This window comes from Triturus cristatus, chromosome 2_2 (assembly GCF_964204655.1).
Source record: "Triturus cristatus chromosome 2_2, aTriCri1.1, whole genome shotgun sequence".
In the NCBI taxonomy this organism is placed as follows: domain Eukaryota; kingdom Metazoa; phylum Chordata; class Amphibia; order Caudata; family Salamandridae; genus Triturus; species Triturus cristatus.
Genome location: NC_140582.1, coordinates 1,168,974,239 through 1,168,991,224, shown reverse-complemented (window position 1 = coordinate 1,168,991,224; position 16,986 = coordinate 1,168,974,239). Strand labels below are relative to the sequence as shown.

Here is a 16,986-nt window from a genome sequence, read left to right as displayed (position 1 = left end):
TTCAAGGGGTAAACCATCGGGGCCTGGAGCTTTCCCTTTCTTTCCTTGTCTTAATACCAGTTCAATCTCCTCTTCCTTAATTTCCTGATTTAAAATCCTGTTCTTTTCATCTGTAAGGGTCTTTCTTGAGCCCTGTCCCCGGCCCAACCAAGCTCCAACCTCATCTTGAGTGGGTTTTTGATCTTCTCGATACACCCTACTGTAATACTTATGGAAAGCCTGCTCGATCTCCTTATTGTCACTAGTAAGGGCGTCTGTACTTTCGCATTTGACCTGGTCAATTCTATTCCTCGCCTGTTCTTTTTTAGTCTTCCAGGCCAACAGCTTATTGCAGCCTTCACTATATTCAAAGTGAGCCAGCTTGCTTGCCTCCCATTTGTTTCTCACCCTTTCATGTAAAATTGTCGCCAAATTTAGATTTTACTGTCTGCACTTTTTGTAGTAAATTCTCCCGAGCTTCTTCATCTATCATAAGGTCGGTCAGATCTTGGTGGCCCACAGCGCTGGGCACCACACCGACACCCACGGACCACGCACGCAACCTGGGATTCATCTTGGACTCCTCCCTCACGATGACCAAGCAAGTCAACGCCGTCTCGTCCTCTTGCTTCAACACCCTGCGCATGCTCCGAAAAATCGTCAGGTGGATCCCCACCGAAACCAGAAAAACGGTCACACAGGGCCCTCGTCACCAGCCGACTGGACTACGGAAACGCCCTATACGCAGGAACCACTGCCAAACTTCAGAAACAGCTTCAGCGCATACAGAACGCCTCCGCACGACTCATCCTTGACGTCCCTCGCCATAGCCACATATCCGCCCACCTGAGAAACCTGCACTGGCTCCCCGTCAGCAAGAGGATCACGTTCAGGCTCCTCACCCACGCACACAAAGCGCTCCACGACATGGGCCCCGAATACCTCAACAGCCGCCACTCGTTCTACACCGCCAGCTCCGCTCCGCCAGCCTCGCCCTCGTCCTACGGATTCGCAGAACCACCACCGGAGGAAGATCATTCTCCTACCTGGCTGCCAAGACATGGAACTCCCTCCCCACACACCTACGACTGACCTAGGACCATCTCGCCTTCAGGAAACACCTCAAGACATGGCTTTTCGAGCAGTAGCACGCCCCCCCCCCCCCCAGCACCTTGAGACCCTCACGGGTGAGTAGCGCGCTCTATAAATGCACTGATTGATTGATTGATTGATCTTTCTCTAGAAACCGGAGCTGTTCCTCTACTGCTGATACCTCCTCATAGTAACAACGCCTTCTTCCAGACGCTCTTGTCCCTAATCTGCCTCTAAGAAAAGCTTTATAAGCGTCCCAAATTATTCCATATGAGGCTGACCCCTGATTAAAATGAAAAAACTCCTCTGTTTCTCTGGACAGTGTTGCTATTACATCCTCATCCTGTAGAATAGTGCGGTCTAGAGTCCACCTAGGTTGGGAGGCTTTCTCGTATAGTTTTAAATGTAGAACCACTGCCGAATGATCGGACAGATGAACACCCACATGTTCAACCTTATCAATCCATCTAGTCAGATTATCATCAGTTAGAAAATAATCTATCCTAGACTGATGTCTGTATTTTTGGTTATAAAATGTAAAACCCTTTCTTTGCCCCGCCGTCTGCCTCCAGATGTCGCAAAGTCCCAACTGGGACATTATTTGTTTGATAAGCATTGACATTTTTGGGTTGACACGGGCTCTACTACATGAAGTCCTATCTAAATTGTGATCTAAAACTGCGTTGAAATCTCCAGCCATAATAATTGGGTCCGAAGAGTCCACTAGTTCCGCTAGTAACTCCCCCCAGAAGGGGCCATAATATCCCACTAGAGTAAAAGGATAACCTGAAACCTTTACCTTGACCAATAACTATCTTCCAGCTCTATCTGAAATATGGGAATCAAAAACCATTGCGACCCTCTCTTTGCTAAAATGGCAACCCCTTTTGTCACAGCCAAGTGGGATGTACAAGCTACTTGAGAGATTCAGCTTTGGCGCCTAAAAAGACCAAGCCTTCCCCTCTGGTAAGTGTGTCTCCTGCAATATAATAATCTGGGCTGGGCAGTCTTTTAGATATTGTAATATTTTGTACCTTCTCCCTCGTACCTTAAGACCATTAACATTCCATGAAAGAATTTTTATTAATTCTCCTCTCTTATCACCCATCTTATCAAAAAAAAAATCACGAGGCCAAAAAACGAAAGAGGACTAATCAGTTCTAAAAAAAAAAAAAAGTTTAGAGGCATCTGAGGATCTCTTTTTTTATTTTTTCCCACTGCTCCCCACCACGTGCACCCCCCACCCCCTGGAAGACCCTCCCCAACTACTACATGGCACATGGCCATATGGGTGCTCCCCCCTCAGGCCGAACGTGTGTAAGAAAGAAGAAAAAAACAAGGGGGAAAAAAAGAATTAAAGTATTATTTCAGCTACAATGTGAGTTTGCCTATAATTTCGCTTATTTGTAAACTTAATTCACTTTAATTTATACCCATAAGCGTGACTGCTGTCAAAACATCGCAGTGTTTTAAAACCAGTAGTAAAGCGGCCTAACTCCCTGATTGGAAACTTTTAATGAAGACGTCTAGCTTTTTTTTTTTTTTTTTGAAAATTCTTTTTATTGGCATTTTTAAGATGTAAACGTACATACAACATGTGCCGTATAAGTAAATGTGGTTCATAAGTAGCGGAGTAGACCTTCAGCACAATAGGGAGTACATCAATGTCTTGTGCAGTGAGGATGTGGTCTGTGTTATAGCAGAGCATTGCCAGTAAAAGAAACTGAACTGGGGTGTGCCATGGGGTTTATAGTGTTTGGGGGGGCATACGCGATGGATCCATTAGTGCCTACTCGATAGTGCAGCTGCTGCTCGCCTAGGGGGAGGCGGGTGTGTGGATTAGTGTGGGGGGCCGTTGGATGTGAGAAAAGGACGAAGACGGACCCGGCTGGTCCGGTAGTGGTACAGGGGGTCGTGGTGGAGAATCCGTTGTCTCGGGAGCCTGCAGAGCAGATGGCTGTACCACGTTGGGGGTCTGGATGGCAGTGACTGTGTCTTCCGGGGTCTGGGATTGTCTGAATTGGTACAATAGAAGCGCCCACTCTAGAGAAATTGGGACTTTGCGGATACCTTTGGCTTCTTCCGCACGGATTGCCTCCTCCTCTGCAGCCGCCCATTTAAGAACCGCCCCCACCCATGCCGCCAATGGGGGGCCTGATGTGGCGCGCCAGTGCATGGCTATACAGCGTTTGGCCAACAAGTGGGCCAGGGATACGAAGCGCATTGATATTTTATGTCGTTTATGAAGACGTCTAGCTTATCCACGGAGTGGAAGATGTACATCTTGTTATTGAACATAACCTTTAAATAGGCGGGGAATCTTAGCTGTACTGACGCGCCCAGGCGTTTCAAACTGTCTATCCTTTGCCCCATCTCCTATTGTCTGTTAGAGGTGGTAGCAGAAACATCCGATCTTATCTCGTACCTGACTCCATCCACCTCTATTGATTTCATCCCCAGGGCTTTCGAGAGAATTTTCTCTTTTAATGTGTAAGTTAAAAAGTTTAGTAAGATCTTCCTGGGCTTTGCCTTATTTGTGTTGAGTCTGAAAGGATCTCTATGAACTCGTTGTAAGTCTCTAGCTATTTCCTCTTCTGACTCTTCCAACTGAAGTTTATTCTTGATCAGCTTTACAATATAAGATTTAATATCCTCCCCTTCTCTACCTTCAGGCACCTTCAAAATCTTCAGGTTGTTGCGTCTCTAGAAATTCTCCAGCCTTTCCACTCTATCCATATTCTCTTTTTCGACAGACTTTGCCTGCACTGTTTCTCTAAGGTCTTTGACCTTCTCTAGGGTTGTTGTTCTGCAGCTGAGGCCATCAATCTTCTTTTCCATCACTTCGCAAGCTTTTTTTAATCTCTAGCTGGTTAGACTCCGATATCTCAAATCTGTTCCTAATTTCATCTGATAATGCACCTAGAAGCGCACCCACTGACACATCTTCCTTGCCCGGATGATTTGAGCCCTGTTCAGTTTCTTTTTCAAGATTAGTGGTTGGCCTATTCAGTTCATTTTCAAAGTTTCCTTGTGGCCCACCTACTTCATGCCTTTTCCCCTCGAAGTAGCCTGAGGGCTCTTCAGGGAGAGTTAGCTGTCTCTCAGCTTGCTTTGCCAGGTTGTTCTTTGACCCCGCCATCGTCTTTTCATCCAAAATTAGAATTTTCGGAAGGACTCTAAAGTAGGTTTTGAGAGAGGGAATAATTTTAACTTTAAGGTTTTGTAATTTTTTATTTTGTAAGGGCTCTTGTGGGGTTTTCCTATGTTTTGTCTTAGGGGGGAGGGGAAACGTTTTGTTCACTGTACTGAATGGGGTTTTGCAAACCCCTGCTTTTACTCCTTTTTCTACTTTCTCTACCTCCCCACACTCCCTCTCCTTTTCTCTCTTCCCACTTCTCTCGCACTTTTGCCTCCTATCTCGTGTTCGAGGTAGCTCTCTATCCTTCTGGGCTTCACCTGCCTCCCAGCTAGCTCCTTTGTCCTGCGTTTCAATTGCACTCCGCAGGGCATACCTATTTTCCTCTTCTCCTAACCCGCCTCCAAATGCCCCTTTCCTCCTGCTTCTTTTAATTACATTCACAATATCGCTGGGCTTCTGGGGCGCGGTGACTTTTACTCCGTCGAGTACTCTTCTCGGCTCGTAGTCATCTGCTAGATCTTCCTTACCCAAAGAAGCATTTCCCCATTTACCAGCACCACTATCTTCTGCGCCGCTATCTTCTGTCCCCCGGAAGGAGATTTTTGCCGCGGCTCCTCTCCCCTTACGGAGCTCCAGGGCCACTCTGCGCCACACTCGCTCCGGCGCCGTGTTACCGATGGAAACGCCACCTCGCTCGCCAAGCTCCTATCAGGCCCTCTCACCGCCCTCCTACCACACAGGAGCCAAATGCCGGGAAGCCGGGAGATTTGGAGACGAACACGAACCAGCAAGGTAGGAATAATATGCGATATTTTAAAAACCGAAGCGGGTCATCTATTTTACCTTCCTTTCTAAAGGCAAAACTCAAGGCTTACAATCCCATGTTAAGTCCCATACTGAGAGTTCACGGACGTCCCAGGAGCACACCCGTGAACTGCTATTCGCCGGCCGCCATGTTTTCCCAATTCCTTTTCCCCCTTTTCTTGATTTTTATGCTTTTTTTCTTAAATTTTTCGTTTATTCTACTTCTCTTTTTGCTGTTTTGTTCTTCCTTTCTTTCCATTCCCTCCTTTGTTATTGTTTCCTCTTTCTATTTTTCTTGTTGTTTTCTTCGGTCTTTCTTTAGCTATTTTTCTTTATTTGACTTATTTCTCTCTTCCTCTTCTTTCTTTCCTACGTTCTTTACTTTGTCTTTGTTATTTCCTTCTTTTAAGTGCACTCAAATTCTTAACACAATGTTTTGATTTCTGTGCCATGATCACCTGACAGGTGGGTGACTGCAGAGATCTGTTTAATTGTTTAGTTGAGTTCTGTGCTGAGCATGTTTGCAATAAAAAGATTTTATTTTTATTTTTTTAAAGTAATGAAGTCGACATTGTGCTGCTGTCATGACCCTGGTTGCAGGCGATTGAGAGGGGAAATACATCCAGAAATGCCATGCCCGGGCAGTGTATTTGCTGCTGTGAAACAGGGTTGAGTGCGGCATCAATGATTCTGTGTCGGGATAGGCGGGACTACAAAAACCAGGAAACCTCCAGGGCACAGTGCAGATTGCTGCCCAAACCTCAGCAATCAGGCCTATATATAAGCTCCGCCCTCAGAATGTCAGGTGCTTGACAATCCGAGTCAGCATTAGATTCCAGAGGATCAGGACTCTTTCTCAGGCGAGCGAGGCGACCTTGACTTTCTCTCTCAGGCACTCTGGAGATCAACCCTCACTGGGCTTCTTGTGCTCGCGCAGGCGCAACTTCCTTTTGGCTCTGTAGTTGCCCTCAAGCTCAGGAGAGCGAACAGGGCATACCTTCAGTTGTTTTTTGTTCGCTAATGTGCAAGTCTTTCCTATGCTGATTTTGCGGGCTTCCCTTCAACGCGTAGGAGCCCGAACCTTTATTTTTGTTGTTCAACGCATAGGAGCGCAAACCTTTCTTTTTGTTGAAGTCTACGGGCAGCTCCTCACGTCCTGGAGAGCTTGCCCGCTTCATGACGATTCAGCCTACGCTGGTGCTAGGCATTTGTAAAACCCTGTTTTATGTTCGTGCCTGATAACGTGAAGGATTCTGGCAGAAGCTGCAGTGGATGTACTGCCCATGAGAGGTTATAACGAGCAGAAACTCTTCACTGTTTTACGACCGCCTGGGTAAATGGTAGTCCAAGGTCCTGTCTGCACTGGGAGCCTCATTTGCAATGCACCTTGTGACGGATACAGAGTGTGACACAATCCTGCTGCACAAGGGGCACGCCACAGCTAAGTACTATTGCCTCTTATTATTTCTTTGAGTATGAAGTGTTGCTTCTTTTCTGCTGTAGTGCTTTGATCTCCTGAAGGACTGTTCCTCTACAGTGCTCTCATCCTTATCAAGACACTGTCCTTTCAAAGAATTAGTATTGCTCTCTATTCCTTGGTTGATTGCAGTGTGTGAGAATTGTAAGTATGTAGCACGGACTGACAAGCTGAGGTCATAAGCATGCAGTTCACATTCATGTTATATCTTCCTTCTTTCTGCAGAAACACATTTGCCAGCCTATCTGCCCCAGAGAGCATAGGACGATGTCATCCTCGCTAAAGCGGAAGCCGTTGGTCCAACACTGCACAGCAGTCTCTATCTTTATTATTTTATCCCTTTTTTCCCTTTCTCCTAAGTGGTCTTTTGTATGAGCTGTGACTCGTTCACTCACAGGAGACACCATAAGGGCGAGAAAGGTTTAATAGCCTCATACTTCGCCCCTGCTGGTCGCTAGAATCATGTTAGTGGTATCTCAATCTGACTTCCTGATAGGTGCATTGTATGTATTTATATTATATATTTCCTGAAAAAAGCAAAGGTTAAAGTAGCATTATAATTAGGTGTGATAAAAAGATTTTATTTTTTCAACTTTAGAAAATGTACTAAAGAAATGGTTAGAGTAACGTTGAGGAAAAGGTTATATAATATGAACATAAGTGCAGACATTTTTTCAAGTCCACCTGACTTTGTACAATGTTGTTTGAGGAATTTTCCATGCAAGTTCTGACATTGTACATTCTATTATGTTTTTTTCTCTCCATATCCTTGGAAAGTCACACTGGTGTTTTTCCATTCAATTTGCAATTAAGCATTGGCTTGTGATCACTTATCTTGAAAATGGAGTGTGGTTAGCTATTCTTTTTGTATGTACATCTGGAAGGAAATTTCCAATGGATTGGGGGGGGGGGGGGGGGAGTGAAGGGGTGTAGGCAGACTTGTTATGAAGTATAGTATGAATTTGAAAGAATTATTCTTTGTGGTTGTTCATTACCTACACAGAACAGCTATTTCCTTGTTGGTCTTGCATCCGCTGAAGCTTGAATAAACCAAATGTTTTACCTCCGACTCCCTGTACTCCTTTTGATTTAATGTGGACAAGAGGTGCGTTTTCTCTAATGGTGCGTAATGTGGGAGCTCTACATGGGTAATCCAACAGCATTTATGTCTGTAGCTGAGATGACACGACCCGAGGCTGACGGATTGCTGGGGCCCCTGCTAATGAGACTAGTTTCTCGCAGCTGCCATCTGAAGTCCCGAACTGCTGTCCCTCGGCAACAGAATCTCCCCTGCAGAGGTTCCAAACTGATCAAGCGAAAAGTGGCTGAATTGCAGACTACAGAGTGTCGTATGTCTTCAGCAAATACCTGGTGCGATTGTTCTGAGTTATTTTGTAACAAGCGTTTTGAATTATTTATTAGTTATTGGTATTGAGAATTTTATTGTATTATATTGGTTGGGTTTCAGGTTGGACCTGATAAATAGGCCTCTATTGATTGTATTGGTAAGTTTTCTCATTTAGATGATCTTTGGCTTTAAGGCACAATGAGAAAACGAATGAAATATATTTCACGGTGTTGTTGCTGTTTCATGAGTCCATGCCTGGATGAGTCCCAACCCGTCCCAGTTGAGGGTACTCCTGCATGGAAGATGACAAAATATGGGACAGGTGTGAACTTGTGAAACAGACTATGACATCGATATACTAAGGGATTGGAGGATTTGAGATGGCCGTTGGACGGTTCATTTGATCTAGATAAAATTCAATATTTGCAGCAATGTTTGTTTGAGAGAATGGTCAGACAAGCAATGTGGTACAGTTTTAATAAATGGGAAAAACTTGCTACATTGTTAGTAATTAAAAAACAAAAAGAGAAGGAATGAGAACAGAAAAAGGGAGTGTTGCGGAAATCCAAAGCATATGAACAATTAAAATAAACTGAAAGTATTAGATGTATGGACAGAGAGTTTAGACTGACCACTAACAAGACGTATGTGACGCAAAAGAAAGAACATATGGATAAGGATGAGGTATTAGAGAGACTATTGGAAAATCCGCAACCATATGTCCCACAGGTTCCCATACCTGCTGTACAGAAACAAAATGTACCACTACAGATGGGTCAGCAGGAGCATGCACCTCTAGTACCCATTTTAAATGAAACAATCCTTCTTGCTCCATTACCAGGTCAGCAACTGCCTATCCCACCCAGATCAATACTTAATCCGTCTGCTGTTCAACAGCAGTCACAAGCAGGACAACCGATACCAGCACCAAATGTATTGACTACCCCTCAGGTCCATTTTTTACCAAGGCTAGTGACTGGACAAACCCCTTCTGCATCCCATACTGATGGAAATATGCCTGCAGGTATCCCACCTTTGGTTCACAAGCATAGTGGTAATTTGAGAGATAGGAGTGGGAATTGGAGGGACACACCTAATATTAGATATGGATCACAGAGAGCAGATCCAGAAGAGTTAAAAAGGATAGCCTATAGATGGATGGATGACATAAATAATGCCACCATGCATACTGTATGCCAACTGTAAATAGGTTTGATGTTTTTCAGCAAAACGTACTCATTCAATATATGACTGAAAGGATAGAGGACTGCTGGACATGGTGTAATAAAAATATTGCGCAGAGGTGTTACAATTGTGGCATGATGCGCAGGGTCACATGATCCCTTCCCCAGATGGTCCACAGGCTATTAAAAATTGTTTGCATTGGGGTGTTAAGGTTAGAAGAAAATATAAAAAAAAATGAATGGGGAATATCTCATGAGGGAAAACACCCCCTTGCACCCCCTGCTGCCCTGTGTGCCTTTTCAAAACCCCATTCCTCAATTTGTTCATACTCCGTGGAGTAGGTAAAATTAATGTCAATAAAGAAAGATTTGCCAGACTTTGGGTTTTATGAAACCTAAGAATCAGCCACAAGATTATGTGTAATGACGTTCAAGGACTTGTATCTATTTTTTTTTTTTTTAAATAACAATTTTATTGAAAATAAAATCCACAACCTTGCAGCAGTAATGACACTTAAATAACTCCTTCTCCGGCAAAATATACATCCGGACTTTGGAGACAGCAAGCAATACACCCAGGGTAGTATGCCTGGAATCAAACTGATCAGTAAAACATTACAGAGGTGGTTACATACACATATTAGGATCGGGGAGCTCCCCATACACAGCATATGAATGGTGGTCTTGAGCTTTTAGGTCACTGCGTTTGCCCCTCCTTTATCCAGGATAGCTTGTCTCTCCCTTCTAACTTCCACCGTTGGAGAGATACAAATGTCTCCCCGATATTTATTCCAGCGTCCCCACTTGCGATCCTACCTCCGCGGACAGCCTCGACTTTTGTAAACCGTTTTCTCCGCCACCATGGCCTGATCCATATCTGTGGCCCAGTCGCGCAGCATGGTGTCTACTTCCCACTTCTGGGCAATATTCCTTTTTGCAATGGCCCAACCCCCCGCCACCCACTCCTGTTCCACCTGTATGAGGTCCGTATCTTCCCACACATTAAGGAGGCAGAGCTGGGGGGAAGGGGTGACAGGCTTATCTATTGCCCTCACCATCTGTCGGGTGACTTCTATCCAGTATTGCTGAATGTGGGGGCATGCCCATAGTATGTGCAGAAATGTACCTGTCTGGTGACAGTTCCGTAGGCAGAGTGCGTCTGGACGTCTACCCAATTTATACAACAGTTTGGCATCGAAATACACCCGGTGCAGAATTTTGAGTTGAACCAGGCGAAGTCGCTAGTATGTATTTTTTTGATGCCTTACTCCACAGAGAAATATGGAATGGAATACGTAGACATGATCATGTAGCGCACTTTGGACGTGCTTGGGTATATTTTGAAAATATTGACACACAGAGAAGACCAGGAGACAGACCAGATCAACTTATACTTGATTTACCTGATCTTATTCTTGCTAAATTGCTACAAATAATACCAAGGGAAAACCTACAGAAGAAGTCTAAGACTTTTTCACTAGGATGGAGGAAATATTCAGGGCTCATAGTGGTCAGAATTTGGCAACTGTCCCAGGGAAAAAAATGTTTGCTGACAAGTTTGTGAATAATTTGATGAAAAAAATTTGGAGAGTTGATTGAAGTATCAGAGAGCACCTGGCCAACTAAAGAACCTGCAGATATTTTGGTAATGGCTACATATTATGAGAATTACCAGAAAATAAAGAAAATAATGATAAGAAACTGAAAGAATTAAAAACAAAGGTTTTGCTACAGCAAGCATTCCCAGACACGGGAAGACAAAGGGGTATGGGCAATGTGAGGGGAGGTAGACGTGGAAGAGGGGCTGGCAGAGCCTCATCAGCTCTTGCGCAGCAACACAGAGCAGGATTAGGCCAAAATCAGTGTGCCTATCGCTTTCAATAGGGTCATTGGAAAGATGAATGCCCTAGCCTACGGGGCCAAGCAACTATGGCAAGAGGTAAAGGTAGTTCAGTGGAAATGTGCCTAAAAGTGGGCACACTGGTGCAGGGTCACCCTCTTGTCCACGGGTCCAAAGACCAACAAAATAGAGATCGGCACTGGAGTTGGAATAAATAATAAGTTTATTAATCACTCACGAGTGGGACCACATCCACACAACACTCTCAAGTGCTGCAGGAGGTAGCACACTGAAGTCACAAACCATCGTCCCTTTTATACCATTTTGTTGCAGTGTAAGCATGTGAACTGAAATGGAAAGAACAGTTTTAGAAATAGCTATCAGCAAACAAGGGCAGATGAATAACCACTTGGTCAGTAAAGTGGGAGGGGGAGCAGGAATGCTTAAGGCAGCAGTAAATGGCCAACAGTTAACATCTAAGACCAGGTGCACTAGCAGTTAAAAACCCCCAGCACGTACATTGCTTTAGCTGAATCAGGAAGTCAACTAAAATAAAAAATACAAATAGACTGAAAAAGACAAGCAGCAGAGGACGGAAGAGTTACGAAGGAAACGAAATGGACACCACATCAAAAATGACTGTCACTTTTGCTAACGTCAAATATTAAACGTTTCTACAGACGACCCATTTAGCATAAGCTAAGACATTTTCTTATGCTTTAAAAGGGGTATGATAAATTTGATGTATATCAATTAGCAGCATATTGCTGACTTCTCGGTCTATTGCTAAACGGACATTTACATTTTGGACATTCGTTTTAGATGGTAGACAGGTAGTACAAGTGGAAATACAGAGGGAACAAAGCATTGGCCCGCATTGGATACATAAACAACAAGAGAAAAGAATTGCAATAATTATGAATAAGGCCGACAATATTGTCAAACCCCATACAGAAAATATTTTCCAGAACCATCCAGCCCAAGTCCATGTTCCTGAGTCTTGATGTATCTCAGTAGCTATTTTATGCATTTTGGAAATAGCATCGTAAACAGAAGGGGCATGGTCAGGTATGAACACACAGCAGCTACTACCGATAATGCAACATGCTCCACCACGATCAGCTAGAATAACGTCTAGTACCATTCTATTTTGCAAAGTTACAATTCTCGTAATTTGGAGTAGTTCTGTAATATTTCCAAGAGCCATTGCTGTTGATTAGTCACAGCCTCTATTACACGGGTTAAGCGTCTGATTTTCCTGCTATTTAAAGCTGCACCAATGAAGAAATAGAGTCCCAAATTAAAGTCAACATATTGCTGTAATGCAGTCTCAGTGTGATCCACTTCATCATTATTTATAGATCTTTTGAATCGGTTCAAGGAAATTTCATTAAACAGTTTTTGATCTTTATAATAAGAGGCAGGTGCTAAGAACACAGGAGGAAGCAAGAAGGACACATAACATATTCCAGACCATCCGATTGGTAAATGATAGTAACCTTTACTTCCACAAACAAAGTAAGTATTGTGTGAAGATAGAAAACTGCTATTGTTTGTTCCAGTAATGTTCAATACTGTAGTATAGTCACTTTTTTCCACTGGGATACTACCAAAACTGCTCACACAAAGATTTGCTCGGGCTCTAGCAACAGCGATAACAGAAGGCCCGTTACCCTTGGCCGTTCGAGTGTTGGGGAAAACATAACGTGTGGAGGAATTTCCTTTGCAATTCTCCTCCATTTCCCATACAGTTCCTTTGGCTTGTGGGTCCCCATCCTCATCGGGGTAACAAACTTTATTAAGTTTTGCATTAAGTGCTCCTACATCAGCTAGAGCACGGGTACTCATAGTACGGGCCGCCAGCTGCCCGGCAAGCCTTTCTTGGCGGCCCACGGACCTTGCAGACATCGTACCGTTTTTTTTTTACATTGTCAGCTAACACAGACTCTGCTCTGTGGGGGCCAGGCGATTCAAGTGATAGTCCGAGTGGAGCTGCAGGGGCGCTAAGAAGAAGTGAAATACAACAAAGCCTCGTTATCAGGCAAATGGTCTCTTAAAGACCTGTGAAGTACTCGGGTGAAGTGCCTGTGTGTGTGCCCAGAAAGGGAAGCTGCCTCAGCTGCCACACAAGCGGGGGTGAGGTGACAAAGAACGACAGAGGACAGCAGAGTGTGAGAGTCGGGTGAGGTGACAGAGGGTGACAGAGGGCAGTAGGGAGAGACAGAAACAGACAGAGAGATAGAGACGGGGACAGACTTGACAGATAGAGGCAGAGACAGCGATAGGGGCAGAAAGAGCTAGATAGAGGCAGAGACAGGGACAGATGGGCGTAGAGACAGACAGTGATAGAGACAGAGAGAGACACAAAGATAGAGGCAGGGAAAAATAGAGGCAGAGACAGATAGAGGCAGAAACAGACAGCGATAGAGACAGACAGAGACAGGGACGGGGCAGACAGGCAGAGACAGACAGAGATGGAAAGGGAGACAGAGGGAGGGAGACAGATAGAGACGGGGCAGACAGAGATAGAGGCAGAAACAGACAGAGAGATAGAGACAGACGGACGGGGCAGACAGAGACAGAAAGGGAGACAGGGACAAAGACAGACAGGGACAGACAGATAGAGGCAGAGAGATGGAGAGGGAGACGGAGGGAGACTGAGTGGGAGGGAGGGAGACAGGGTGACAGAGGGAGGGACACAGAGACAGAGGGAGGGAGAGAGGCAGAGGGAGGGAGAGGGGGGAGACAGAGGGAGGGAGAGGGAGACAGGCAGAGAGAGGGGGACAGAGAGAGAGGGAGATGGAGGGAGAGGGAGACGGAGAGAGGGAGACAGATAGAAGGAGACAGATAGAAGGAGACAGAGGGAGGGAGAGAGAGATAGAGAGAGGGAGGGAGGGAGACAGAGGGAGGGAGACAGAGAGAGGGAGAGAGAGAGAGTGAGAGAGATGTGTATGCCGGGTCCAGTGGCTCAGTGGATAAAGGCATCCGCTGCAGGGGCCTGTGTTCCACCTCATGGTCACAGTTTGTTTTTGTTGCTCTAGCCCCGCCCCCATGTTGCAGCCCTCGGCCACAAACCACACTGTAAATTTGGCCCCCGAGAGAAAGTCTGTGAGTACCCATGAGCTAGAGTAATATTAGCAATTTCAGAGGCCCACAATAGTGCGAACCAGACAGGAGCCATTATGCAAGAATGGCAAGGAAATGAAAGGCGTTCATCCCTTCTTCTGATGAGCTGGCATCATTCCACATACCTAGCAGTTGGTAGTGTTCGTAGCATTATGAGTATGATGCAACATTTGTATGAAAGTGTAATCGAGATATGACATTCGGTGTTTCTTTTCATGATAAGGAAGAGTGAAATATTGTTAGGTGGGGACAGGAGTAGTAGCAGTAAGTTTCGAGCCGAAGCTACTTCTTCCTTAACCCACATTATCACAGCCATGATAACAGCAGTCGAAGTTAGACCAGTAACAAACGTGTATTTGCTACAGATTTTTTCAGCATTCGATTTCTTCTCCTCAGGCATGTTCATCTCGTCAGTAAACAACAGAACAGATGGTGCCCTAAGGTCCTTGGCAGACGTTGGTTTCTTCACTAACGTTGAGACGAGTAGTCACTAATAGACTACCTCCCTTTGTAGTCAGTCTTTAACCACTCAGGACAGTGGCTCAAACAGTCTCTTTCTGCGATGAAATGTCTTTCTTCCTGGATTGAAGCAGATATCTAGATGTACCAGGGATCGTGTGGTCCGGGAAGACTTCCTCAGGTCTTTCAGGTGACGCAGCTCGTCCTTTCTCGGTGAACAGGATGTCGCGGTGATTTGTCAACGCAGGCTCACGAGGGCATGCGGAACCTTTCAACAAGGGGTGGCATGCACTCAATTTTTCCGGTTGTCACTCGCCCTGCAGTTCCAGTCCAGGCCAACGAGGTGCCAAGTAACTGGCTCGTTGAAACGACTTTGTCAAGACAAAGTCACCAGGCTGCAGATCGTGGCCCTCACCCTGCGACCTGTCTGGAAGGGTTTCCCGAACCTGCTGATAAATAGAAGACAAGCTGTCAGTTAACTGAGACAAATAGTCACTCATCAACACATGGGGTACATCATGTATAGGGCGAGGCTTAGGGACCCCCCCAAATATTCATGGGCCTGCCAAAAACTATTTCATGCGGAGTAAAGCCAGATCGTGTATGTGGTATTGATCTGATAGAAAGTAGGGGCAGGGCATCAGGCCATTTCATAGACGCGGAAGCCTGTATTTTAGCCAATTTCAATTTCAGGGTGGAGTTGTAACGCTCCACCAAGCCTGCTGATTGTGGGTGAAAAGCGGCAAGAAATTTCTGTTTAATCCCTAACCCTTTCATGACATATTCGACAACTTGCCCAATGAAATGTGGTCCGTTGTCACTCCATAAGACCCGACAAATGCCAAATCAAGGAAAGAACTCCTTTAGGAGAACTTTTGTTGTGAGAGCTGTATTATCCTTCGTAGCATACACCTCCACCCATTTACTGAAGGCACAAACCACTACTAGGACATATTTTAGGTTATTACAGTGCTCAAACTGAATGTAGTCAATTTGCAGGACCTCAAAAGGTGCAGTTGGTGTAGCAAACCCTCCTGTTGGAGTTTGTGTTCCCTTTCCAGGGTTACACTGGAGACAGAGTAGACAGGACTGGACTATCTTTCTAGCAGTGCCGGCAATATCAGGATGATCCCAAAGTTGCATAAGTTGTTTTGCCATTGAGGTTGCACCAACCTGTGTGGGTAACTTCCATTTGTTCATATCTTTATTCCTGCAGCAGCCCTCATCATCTAGTGTTCCCTCCTTAGACCATTGGTCTAGTTAGTCAGTGGAGGCGGATTGTTACATGTCCAGCACCTCTTGCCTGGCATCATGCCAACTTCAGCTTGTGACTTTGCCACATACATGGAGGTGGTACTTCGCTGCATTGCGGTCTCACGGGCTGTGTGATACGCAAAGACATTAACTGCTCCTATTTTATCAGTCACTTTCTTGTGTGTACTACATTTAACAATTTCCACTTTCTTAGGATAGTTTAGGGCAGTAAGAAGATTATGCACTAATTCTCCATGCACTATCTGCGTCCTGTGTGAGGTGAGGAAGCCCCTTTCTTTCCACAAGCAACCAAAAGTGTGTGCCACCCCAAAAGCGTACTGGCTGTCAGTAAAAATGTTAACAAGTAAGTCTGTACTAAGCTCACATGCTCTCGACTTCTGTTTGATGCCAGCTGTTTCCCCTACTGTCTGAAGTGGTGTAATCGCATAGGCAGCAGATGTAGTGCCATCAGGCAATTTTAAACACGAGCCATCAACCCATAACTCCCCATCAACACTAGAGAGAGGTGTATCTTGTAGGTCAACGCGGCCTTTTGTTTGCTCTTCAGTAAGGAATATACAATCATATAACTCTTGCGACTGAGACTGAGTAGCTGGAAATGGCAATAGTGTGGCAGGGTTTAGGGTCAGACATCTTTTCAGCGTAATATGAGGGGCCAAAAGTGTCAATTCATATCCTGTCAAGGGAGCACTAGTCAAATGCTGTGTTTTCGTTTGATTTAACAAAGCATCAACAGAATGGGGTACTAACACAAGCAATTTATGTGACAAAACTATTCCTTGACGTATTGATACAGCTGTTGCTGCCACCGCTCGGAAACATCCAGGCAGCGCATGGACAACTGGGTCAAGGACAGCTGAGAAATATGCACAAGGACGTTGTTTATCACCGTGTGTCTGTGTTAAAACCGAGAGGGCACAAACTTCTCTCTCGTGTACGTAGAGTGTAAAAGTCTTAGTGTAGTCTGTAGTTCCTAATACTGGTGCAGAGCAAAGAGCTTGGCATAACTGTTGAAAGGCATTCTGACATTCAGTAGTCCATGGGAGGGGCATCAGAGTGTCTTTATTCAAGAGGGCCAACAAAGGTTTAATAATGTGCGAAAAACTGGGAATCCACTGCCTACAAAAAGAAGTGAGCATCGGAGCTTGTCCCCTTCTTGCCTACACTGTTTAATTTCATCGCTTCTACACACAAGGTTACTCCTTCCATGGGAGAAGCAATAGTGGCAGTACTTCCTAAACCTGGCAAGGATCCAGTACACTG

The 16,986-nt window shown here is 45.0% G+C and overlaps 1 long non-coding RNA gene across 1 annotated transcript in view; it reads left to right on the top strand.

Annotated features, from left to right (window-relative positions):
- Positions 1-7,558, top strand: part of LOC146863312 (uncharacterized) — a 36,804-nt gene extending 29,246 nt beyond the window's left edge. Inside the window, exon 2 of the long non-coding RNA XR_014978238.1 lies at positions 6,717-7,558. This is a non-coding gene — a long non-coding RNA (uncharacterized LOC146863312). The remainder of the gene's footprint in view (positions 1-6,716) is intronic.
- The last annotated feature ends 9,428 nt before the right edge of the window (positions 7,559-16,986 follow it).